General features: G+C 36.7%; 1 pseudogene; it reads left to right on the forward strand.

Annotated features, from left to right (window-relative positions):
* The first annotated feature begins 9,531 nt into the window (after positions 1–9,531).
* Positions 9,532–11,103, forward strand: LOC141676930 (cytochrome P450 76A2-like; annotated as a pseudogene).
* The last annotated feature ends 413 nt before the right edge of the window (positions 11,104–11,516 follow it).

Consider the following 11,516-nt stretch of genomic DNA (forward strand, 5'->3'; position numbering starts at 1 on the left):
ATTCACATAAAAATCACATAATAATTTCAAATAATTATAATAATAATAATTGAAAATATGGGATATTACAACTATACTATTTCACTGTTGATGTTTTGATCTTTAAATAATGATTGATTTGATTTGGCTGATGATTCACAGATGAAAAATGAGTATTATTGCACTGATACTTGATGAACTGATGATGATACTTCCAAGTTAAACTAATTGTTTAGCTGGTCGGGATCCCAACTTGATGAATTGATGAATTGATGAACCTATCGTACTTGAATACTCTGTTTTATTCTTGTGAGAACTATTTTGATGAACTCTTGATAATTTTGATGAAGCTCTGATTATCCTATTTAATTGATGATTGGAAGAACTCTGATTTTCTCGGATAAATCTCATTTGAATTAATACGATATATGCTTACTGGGCTTTATAAGCTCACTCTTTTATATGACTAACATTTACAGGAATTAATTTTGGAGAAGGAAGTTCGGGAAGGGATAAGAATGTGATAAACTAAGGTTTTAGTGAGGGTCAAGAGGCGTCTAGCATCGTGACGAAAAATATTGTAGTAGACGTATGGTTGTACTATGTTAGGATCTTATGAGGTATCGTACCTTTTATGGTAAATTCGAGAATGTTGTACAAACTTTATGTTATTAAACAAGTTTAAGATTTTGTAAGCATTCATTGAGTTATTTAGTTTATTTGTTTGTTCAAAAATGGATACTATGTCAACTGCACCGTTTGCCGAGGTCATTACCTTACGTCCTTCTGAGCGGCAAACAGAGCGACATTATGAAATTACAGTTGACAATTGGAGAAAAAGTTCTGATGGTCTTAATAAAGTGCCCTACGAGACAAAATCTGGAGATATCATTATTTTTACGAAAGCTAAACCTGATCAAAATTTTAATGTACAAAAACTGGGGAGTAGCTGGTGTTTTGGGTATGTTACCAAAATGTTAAAGCGTCAGTTTAATGGGAGTCATTTTTATACCCATTTTGAAATTAGTAATTCAGTTGAACTCATAGCAGTACTGGATGTGTTCAAGCCCTTTTACGCGGTTTTTCTGATGAACATGACAACCAACAACAGAATATGGAATGCGTTGCACACTTGTCGTCCTAATCAGGTCATTGAGAAAATTCTGTGCATCAACACAAAGGTATGTCATCAGTGTAGCATTCATTCGTTCTACACTTTTATTTGTTCCTGTTTTTCACATTTGAAGTAGCTTTCATTGATGGTTTTATTTAAATTTCTTTCAACGTGATCATACACTTTTGAGTACCAATTAACAGGTACCAGAGGACTGCAAAAATTGTCCTGCACTGGACGAAACATTGGAAGAGAAGTTATCCTTAAAATCTTATTTGAACAAGTCCCAATGTGAGGCAGTTTTAGAGTGTATCAGTAAAAGTGTCGGTGACCACAAACCGTCTTTGGATCTCATTTGGGCCCCCCCAGGGACTGGGAAGACTAGAACTCTTAGTGTGCAGCTTTGTAGCCTCTTACGTGTCTGCGCTCCTACAAATGTGGCAATATCAGAAGTAGCTTCACGTGTTATGAAATTGGTTAAAGAATCAGCGAAGGCACTCGACAAAGATGGTACCCCAATCTGTAGTTCCGGAGATATACTAATATATGGTAATATTAACCAAATTTCATATGGTTTTGAAGAAATATACTTGAATCATCGTATCGAAAAGCTCACCAAGTGCTTTAAACCAAATAATGGTTGGAAGTATTGGTTTAATACCATGACAGAGTTCCTGGAAAATTGTGTCTCACAATACAAAATCTTTTGTACCAAGAAGGATGCTAGTGATGCTCACAAGCATATAGATAAAGGAAACTCGTTTCTTCAGTATGCACGAGACAGATTTACTGCAATATCAGTATCAGTAAGATATTGTATCTCAACTATGTGTACTCATTTGCCAAAAAATTATGTCTCGGAAGAAGGTGTTCAAGGTATGGCATTGCTGAAGGCCTCTCTTAATTCATTAGAGATTTTCTTATTTCAAGCCAACCTGGTTGCTGAAGAACTAAAGGCTGCATTTTTACTTGAAGAAGAGGATGAAAGTTCTCCACAGCTTGATAAGAATATGTCATTATTCTTGCGCATCAAGAGTGAATGCATTCGGCATCTAAGAAATCTTCTGGTTTCACTTGATGGACTCGACCTAATAAAAATAGATGACAGGTTCTGCTTCAAGATGGCCTCTTTAATTTTTTGCACAGCTTCAAGTTCTTATAAACTCCGTAATGCTGTAATTGGCCCCATGAAGTTTTTAGTTATTGATGAAGCTTCACAGTTGAAGGAGTGTGAATCATTAATACCACTACAAGTCCATGGTATAAAGCATGTTGTTCTCCTAGGTGATCAATGCCAGTTGCCGGCATTCGTTAGTAGCAAGGTATGAAATGTTTAATTATTGCAAAATTTTATCCAGTTCATTTCGTAATTAGGCCACTATCTTATCCACGTATAACAAAGTGAAGTTATTACAAAAATTGTCCTGCAAGGTATGGAATGTTTAATGTATGTTTTATGTTTCCTCGGCTAATATTCTACAAGGCAAAGTATATATCCTTCAGGTTTCTGCTGAAGCTGGATTTGGCAAAAGCCTGTTTGAGAGATTGAGTCTGCTTAACCATCACAAGCACCTCCTTGATACGCAATACCGGATGCATCCAAACATTAGCAGTTTCCCAAACACAAAATTTTATCAGAATAGAATCATTGATTCACAAATTGTCAAGAGTGACATTTGCAAAAAATGTTATCTACCTGGTCCTTTATATGGCACCTATTCCTTTTTGAATATTTCTTGCGGAAGAGAGGTTCTTTCTGATCGTAATAGCTGGAAAAACATGGTAGAGATAGCTGTCTTGGTAAAAATCCTGCAGTTGCTTCACAAAGGTACATGCTAGGGACACCAGTTAGTTTAACGTTTGGCCTTTTTATCTCTATGTGTATTTAGTTTAATGTCAATCAACCGTTTTGGCATGCCATGGTTTTCTGTTCACAATAATCCGCTTTAGACCTTTGTATACATTAAAACTGAATGCATGTACCATGTGTAGCATGTGATGCAGCAAAACTGAAGATTACCGTCGGAGTAATCTCCCCCTACTCTGCTCAAGTGTAAGAAATTCAACGGGAACTTGGACAAAAGTATCACAATCATGGCAACTTCCAGGTGCATGTTAGATCCATAGACGGGTTTCAAGGTGGGGAAGAAGACATAATAATCATCTCAACAGTAAGATCCAATCACGATGGATCAATAGGGTTCACCTTCAGTCCTCAAAGAATAAATGTTGCCTTGACAAGAGCAAGGTAACCTGTCGCCTTCACATAATTTTAACTTCTTAATTAAATAACGAAATATCTGAGTAGGTGCAGTTTCTATCTGATGGCCGCAGACACTGTTTGTGGATTTTAGGGAATGAGAAAACACTTTCTAATAGTGACTCTATCTGGGAAGAGCTGATCCTTAATGCAAAAGAACGTCAGTGTTTTTTTAATGCCGTCGAGGACAAGGATTTGCAGACTATTATGATGGAGGTGAGGAAAGATGAAGATCAACCTGATCAACCTGATGATACATTTAAATATAATAGCACGTTTGTGAGCAGGGGCGGATCAAGAAGCACCACAAGTAAGGTAATTTTCTTGTTTCTTATCGAATCTTCATTATCATCATATGATGCCAGATTTATGTAGGTTTATTTTTCTCGATAGTGGCATGTCATTCACTATGATAAATATTGATTAATGTATCTGTATGTTTAATTTCTATAGTTAAACTGTTGGCTGCAATTTTTAATCCTGAATTCGAGGCAATCTTATACTTGATGCGTTTGGCAACAGCTCTTTTTTGTAAAAAAAAATATTGATATAGTGCACATGATTTCTGTAAGCTTATTATTTTTGTCACTTGCACGCAAGCATGTCTGTCATCTCTGATAAGTAATTTTGTATTTTTCAGCCTCTTGACAGATTTCGCGGAAGCCATGTGCCTACGTTCATGCTTAAAGAGTCTGATTATTTTCACAACAAAGATCAATCTGGACAAAAAAGAGGTCGTGGTCCAAGGAAATTGTACCCTCTTAATGATTATGATATGGTCCTTCCTGCTGACTACCATGCAATGCGTGGCGTTGACAGATACATGCGTAATGAATCGCGTGATTTTAATGTGCATCTGGAAGGGCATTACGGCTGGGAGGAGCTTGAACTTTTATCTAAAAGGGTGTGTAATGACCTGCGTGGTTTTGACTCTTATGACCTCCTGGAAGAACGTTATGGCCGGGAGAAGCATGAAGTTTCATCTGATTGTAATTACTCGAGTGATTATGACTCTCCTGAATGCCTGCAAGGAAATTGTGGCCGGGAGGAGCACAAAGTTTCATCTAAAAGGTGTAATGAATTCTCAGCTGATCCTGTCTATGATTTGCGCCTAAAAAGGAATGATGGCTGGGGAGACCAGAGATTTTCATCTCAGAGGATGTGTAATGTGTCAAATGACTGGCATGATTATGATTCTAATGAGCGCCTGCAAGGACATTATGGCTGGAAGGAGCACAGACTTCCATCTGAGAAGATGTTAGGGGAAACAGCTTATCTTGAAAGGCGGAAACACCGTAGAACTTATAGTGCTGATCATGTGCATGAGTTAGACTCGAGGCATTATCTTATGAAGGAAAAGTTGTACAAGGGTTTGAGTTTCACTCGCTACAAGAAAACTGTCAATAGACATCACACATTAGACATCGGTTAGGTTTGCCACTGATGTTAAAAGAATTTATAACATCACCCCGTATTTTTATGATGTCTATGTTGTTTTAAAACATCGGTTATTTTAAAACTGATGTCTAAAGTTCCAAAAAAAATTCACTCCCCGCCCATTTTATTTTTGTTTCCGCCTTAGCCAAATAAATTTCCCCCCTTAGCAAATATTCTCCCCCCCTTTTTGTTTTTCCCCCACGAGACACATAACTTAAAAAACTAAAAACTAAAAAAAATGAACACACATAAGCTCTCTCTCTCATCTGACTCTCTCGCTCCGACTCTCTCACCCCACCATCATCATCTGCACCACTCACCACCCCCACTCACGAACATCACCGCCGCTCTGCTCACCACCATCATCTCCACCACTCACCACCATCATCTCCACCATCTCTCTCCATTTTTCTATGTAAGCTCGTAAGAGGATAAGCTTGAATTAGGATCTTCTCTACTTGGTTATCATTTTAGAAACTTTGTATCTGAGACAAAGAGCTATTGTAAAACCCGCAGATTACTCACTTTTATCAACTGTGGAGGGACTAAACGGAGTGGGAGTCATGGACTGGATATAGCATCAAAGTAAAGTTGTTGCAAAACCAGCTTACTAGTGCGCACAACTTTGTATCATAACAGGGGGAACTAGTGTGACTCTTGATTTGGTTGATCTTGCTGAAAATCCTGTAAATATTTCATCAAATAATCTTTGTAGTTTGCACTGGCACTGTAGAATTTCAAATATATATTAATTCTCAGATCTTCCAATTGCAGCATTTAACTTCAAAAATAAAAATAGTGCTAAAATACTGAGATGCAAACACGTATTTTAATGAATTAATACTGATGTCAAAAAACAATTGTACATCACTTTTAATGAATAAATAATGATATCTCAAAAATAATTATACATCACTTTTAAAGAAGAAAAACTGATGTCAAAAAAGTTAATGTACATCATTTTTGATAAAAAAACTGATGTCAAAGATAGACATATTCAAGTGTAAATTGAACATAGACATTACTTTATTTGGGATATAATTGATGTTTATGTGCAACTATAGACATCGCCTTTTACTGAATAAATCGATGTTTAATATCTGATTTTACATCACCTAAAAGAAAATATATGATGTCTATGTTGGAAAAAATATAGCTCATTATATGTTTAATCTGTTGTAATAAGTGTAATTTATTTATTAAATTATTTATTTCTAACATTTTTTGTAAAAAAAAAATGCATGGATATCAGTTTTTTTTCCTGAAACGATGTCTAAGCTAGTAAAGACATCGGGTTATGGCCGATGTCTAGAATAGACATCACCGACATCAACATCGGTTGCCAAACAGCATAGATATCGGCCAAAAACCGATGTCTATGGACTTTTTTCTTGTAGTGACTGCTAGCCATGATTATAAGTACTGGACTCCACGAAGGGACTGTTTGGCTGTACATGGAAGTGCAATCAGCAAACGACTGGGGGGAAGAACAGAAAATCCAGGACGAGAACACAGAGTTAAATGTGAGCAGGTATCAGGGGGATCAACATACCTTGAAAGGATGCGCTATCCTAGAGCTGGAGGTGCTGATCAAATTGATAATTTAGGTCTGAAATATCATGTATCAAAGCAGGACTATGGTAATAGCTTAAGATCTGTTGTTAGGCATGACCGTGCCCGTGAAAGCCATGATGATCCTGCTCACAGAACTCCAGCAAAGGATCCCTTTCTCTTAATTGCACGTGAAAACATGTCAGGCAGTCAACTGCAGGGAACAATAAAGGTTCCCCGAAGATCAACAGATTTTAGTAGTAGTACTGACAGAGGCAGGCATCTGGGTAGAGGGTCTTCAGAAAGGCCTATAAATGAAATCAGTTCTAAATTTGCCCATCCAGAAAGCATTGCAATGCTCAAGGTAAAAAACCGTGTGAATTATGAGCATGTCAATAATAGACAGTTGCCTGGGAAAAGGAAACGTTCTGAACAAAAGGGAGTTGATCAAAAGGGTGAAAGGAGTCTTTCTTTCGAAGGGCCTAAGCCACTCAGTGAGATTCTTAAGAGAAAAAGAAGTGCTGGCGCGGCTTATCATGAGAGTGGCATTACTCCAGGAACTAGTGAAGGTAAGAACTTAGATCCTTGATATATGTACAAGTCCAAGGCGAAGCCCAAGACTCCGATGACAACAGAAAGAACATAGGAGCTATATCTGGATGAAATGGGAGTGCTTGGATGAGTATTTGTCTTGCAGGTTGGCTATTAATTTCTCATTCTGTGAACCATTAGATTTTTTTTGCATGCAGAAGAAATTGATTGCACGCTAATGCATGCTCTCCGGTCTTATTTCAGCCTTCTGATCATCTGCATTCTGCATTAATCAATTTGCCTTAGTTTCTGAATAGTATTGTTTCTCTTTTGGCTCAAAATCTGGAATTCCCTACTTGAACAGCTAGAGAGTAACAACATGCAATGTAATTAGCGTCGGAAGTAAAAGAATTACTTTTTCATAATAAAAATAGAGTAGTGCTATGTACCCCAAATTTATTCCCCAAATTTTATACCAAATGATGTGGCATACACGTGACGGTTTTTAATTCGGGGACGCATATGTATGCACTCGTGGTCCATATTATTATTAGGAAAGTTACAATTTAGAAGTTTAACACATCAGCATTTGGGGAAATTTTTGGGAAAAATATTTGGGGTATCTAGCATTTTCCATAAAAATAATATCTCGCTACTGTATTACAAATTTGAAATTACGACCATTAAAGTGCTGCTAAAATTTGATCAGTAACCGCAAAGCAAGCAATGAGCTACAAACACAGCTCCACACTCTTTCTTGTCCTTTTAATCATGCAAGCTACAATATTTTCTCAATATGTTGATGCGGGAAAGAAACGTGTTCACATCACAAACGATCTAGACGACGTCGTTGACAACGAAGAAGATGAGGCTTGGAAAGAATGGGGCAGAAAGAAATCCTCCCCTGACTTGGATTTGCCAGACATCTAGCCTATTCCCTTTTCGAGATTATTTTTATATTATTGTTGTAATGTTTACATTTTCTAGGTTTCGGATTAGTATTTGTAAACGTTTCAGTTTACGTTACACCGTTATATCATTTGATATAGATGATTATATATCAAAGATATAACGATTACACAATTTGTAGAAATTTTCATTACATTTCTGTATCTTTTGACATAGATGAATATATATAAAAGATATAACGATTACACAATGTATACAAATTTCACGGGTATTGTTAAATGTATCAAGTCTTTATAATGTAAGATCAGAGTATTGTACAAAATTGGTTTAATATTTCTAAAGTTACAAGTGGAAGCCTGATATATTGTATCCAGGAAGCTGATCATGTCAAGCGATTGTTGCTAACCATCTGCCCGCTATAATAAGTTATTGCAAAATTATCCTGAATCGGACCACCCTACCTGTTTCTATCTAAAGTGTAATTATGTTTCTGTATGCGGGTTTTGAAAGTAAATTAATTTGATAATTGATTAAATCTTCTACTTCTTCTGAAGGATATGGTATCTGAGATTGCAATGCAATGGACTCAACTTGCAAAAACTGGGACTGTTGATGTAAAGTTTATGGGAGTTGATTTGAGCACAATCATGTTTACATTGGAGAAAGGTCAAGACTCTTTTGAGGTAAGGTTTGCTAATCCAAGTACAATTTGCTGTGTCAAGCTTAGCGCTCTCATGTATGAACTGCTTAACATGTGCTCTATTGACACAAATTTGTTGCACGTTACCCAGTTGAAAGATTTCGTATTGAATCAACCGGATGCATACGAGGTTAAGATAGGAGTTCAGATTTTTCGAAGACCTGGTGATCCTCCGTTTGATGATGTTTTTCAGAAGCATTATGGGGACGAAGACAGGGTAGACTATACAAGTCAGGCCAAGAATGACGAACAAGAAAAAGATGAGTTGTAGTTGTTTTGATAATGTGCAGATTAGTTAGTAGCTTACTCGGATGATACATTATCGTTACTGTCTAATTGATTGTCTTTCCATTATCTGAATGTAAGCAAAATAGAATTGGAATATGTTAAAGAATCTTTTGGTGTATTAAGGTCCTAATATATTATGGATGTTCTGAAGATTGTTGAGAACTATTTTTGTTTACAACATTGCTGTATTTGAGTTTCTCTCTCAAACTTACAGATGTACAATGATACCTACTAAACTGTAATCATGATACACTTTGTACAAATGATAAAGTATAGTAGTCTGAATTTAAATATTTATCTTTATACAACTATATCTCTTAATTATTCATTATGAACTGTGGTATCAAAGCTAGTTGCGATTGAATTTGCAAATAAAAATAGTTAGTTGCGAATTCCAGCATTCTATTTGAAGGAGTTTGTACCACTCTACGTGCATAAGAGAGCATCATTTCAGGAATCTTTAAACACGAATTTGCAGCGAACATACTGTTACATACGACAAGATAGTGAGATAACACGTAGTCTGTTTTCTTAAAACAATGTTTTATAGCTAATCTAGTTAGATGATTAGTCTGTTTGAACCAGATTTATAATGATAATAGCATCTTAATCTTATGAATTATTATTTGTTGATTGCACGCGATGATGTTTGACGCAACATATTTTAAACAGGCAGGCAGATATTAAATATAATGTGCCCGCATTACTTGTATAGACATGTCAGTTCTCGTGGAAACTGAACAGAAAATCTACAATTTGAGCATGGAGTGGATGTATAACTATGTTCTTTGTTCCATTTTGTTCATTTCGATGTCACTTATTTGGCACTTGAGGCAAAAGAATGGCTACAGACGTTCCAAGCTTCCTCCGGGGCCGAGGGGTTGGCCAGTAATCGGAAATATATTTGATGTTGGAACCTTACCACATAGAGGTCTAGCAGCGCTAAAACAAAAATATGGCCCTGTTGTGTGGTTAAATCTCGGTGCTGTCAAGACCATGGTGATTCTCTCTGCTGGTGCTGCCGAAGAGTTGTTCAAGAACCATGATCTCTCTTTTGCTGACCGTTTCACTAATGACTCAATGCGGGCACATGATTTTACCAAGAGCTCTATGGCTTACAGCAGCTATTGGCGCACCTTGAAGCGGATATGTACTGTTGAGCTCTTCAGTAATAAGAGAATTAATGAAAAAGTTTCGATTAGGCAAAAATGTGTGGATCAGATGCTGTTATGGATTGAGAAGGAAGCAGAAAAAGGTGAAAGTGGTGGAATTGAAGTGCTCAAATTTGTATTCCCAGTAGCATTTAATTTGATCGGAAACTAACAGTATCTCGTGACTTGATGGATCCATTTTCGGAGATGGCATCTGAATTTTACACTGCCTTGTATGGAGTCGCAGAGTGTGTCGGCCGTCCTAATATTTCTGATTTGTTTCCATGGCTTAGATGGTTTGACCTGCAAGGGTTAAGGAAAACAACTGATAGGGATATGGGAAAAGCATTACAGATTGTTTCTGGTTTTGTAAATGAGCGCTTGAAACAGCGACAACGAAACGAAGAAAGGGCAACAAAGCATAAGGACTTCTTGGACATGCTTCTAGATTTTGAGGGGAGCGGGAAGGATGAACCAGCTAAACTATCACACCACCAGATCACTATTTTTCTAATGGTAAATTTTGAAGAGAATGTCTTTGCGTGTGATTTTACATAATTTCTTAATAATCTTGTACATAATTATTTTTTTCAGGAAATGTTTCTGGCGGGAACAGAAACTACAAGCGCCACAACTGAGTGGGTAATGTCCGAGCTTTTAAAAAATCCTGAATCGATGACGAAGATTAAGGCAGAGCTCAGCAGAGTTGTGGGCGTAAACAACAAACTAATAGAGAGTGACATTGATAATCTGCCTTACTTGCAAGCTACTATAGAGGAAACAGTACGCTTACATGCTCCACTTCCACTTTTGCTTCCAAGAAAGGCAATCCAAGATACCGACTTCATGGGATATAGAATACCTAAAGATACACAAGTTTTAGTCAATGCTTGGGCAATTGCACGAGACGAAGAAAGCTGGGAGGATGCTTTGTGTTTCAAACCTGAAAGGTTCTTGGGGTCAAGTATTGGGTACAAGGGTCAAAATTTCGGATCATTGCATGCTTCCCCTGCTGTCTCATCGCATGCTTCCCCTGATTCTCGGATCATTGCTTCACCATTTTGACTGGGAGCTTTGTGAAAATGTCAGCTCTGAGATGAAAATTGACACGAGGGAAACAATGGGGTTAGCAGTAAAAAAACTAAAACCCTTGAAAGCAGTTCCAAAGCGCTTGACAACATGATCATCAATAAATTTGGAGTTAAAAAACTAAAACCCTTGAAAGCTTTTTGATCTACTTGTTTAGATGATAGTAATAAGATGCACTTTCTATTGATATGTATGCATTATACTTTATTTCTTGTTGCTTGTTTAAGTTTATGAATTAGTATGAGCTTTCTTTTTTTGAAACTTGCAAATGCCGTTGTGTAGCTGTTGTAATATAATCTGTACCTACATTTTTTAAGTAGTTCGAGCTTTTTGTCAAACCATTTACGAGGAACTTGATGCTGACTACTCTCATAATTCATAGCTGATCCTTTATGATTCATACGAAAACGAATCAAAACCAAAATTTACCACCGAAGATTCTTTATGAGCATCAGTTATCGAAAAAATGACATGACAAAAATAACCATTTTTTGAATTTTTTTAACC

Source organism: Apium graveolens, chromosome 8, assembly GCF_009905375.1.
Source record: "Apium graveolens cultivar Ventura chromosome 8, ASM990537v1, whole genome shotgun sequence".
Lineage (NCBI taxonomy): Eukaryota > Viridiplantae > Streptophyta > Magnoliopsida > Apiales > Apiaceae > Apium > Apium graveolens.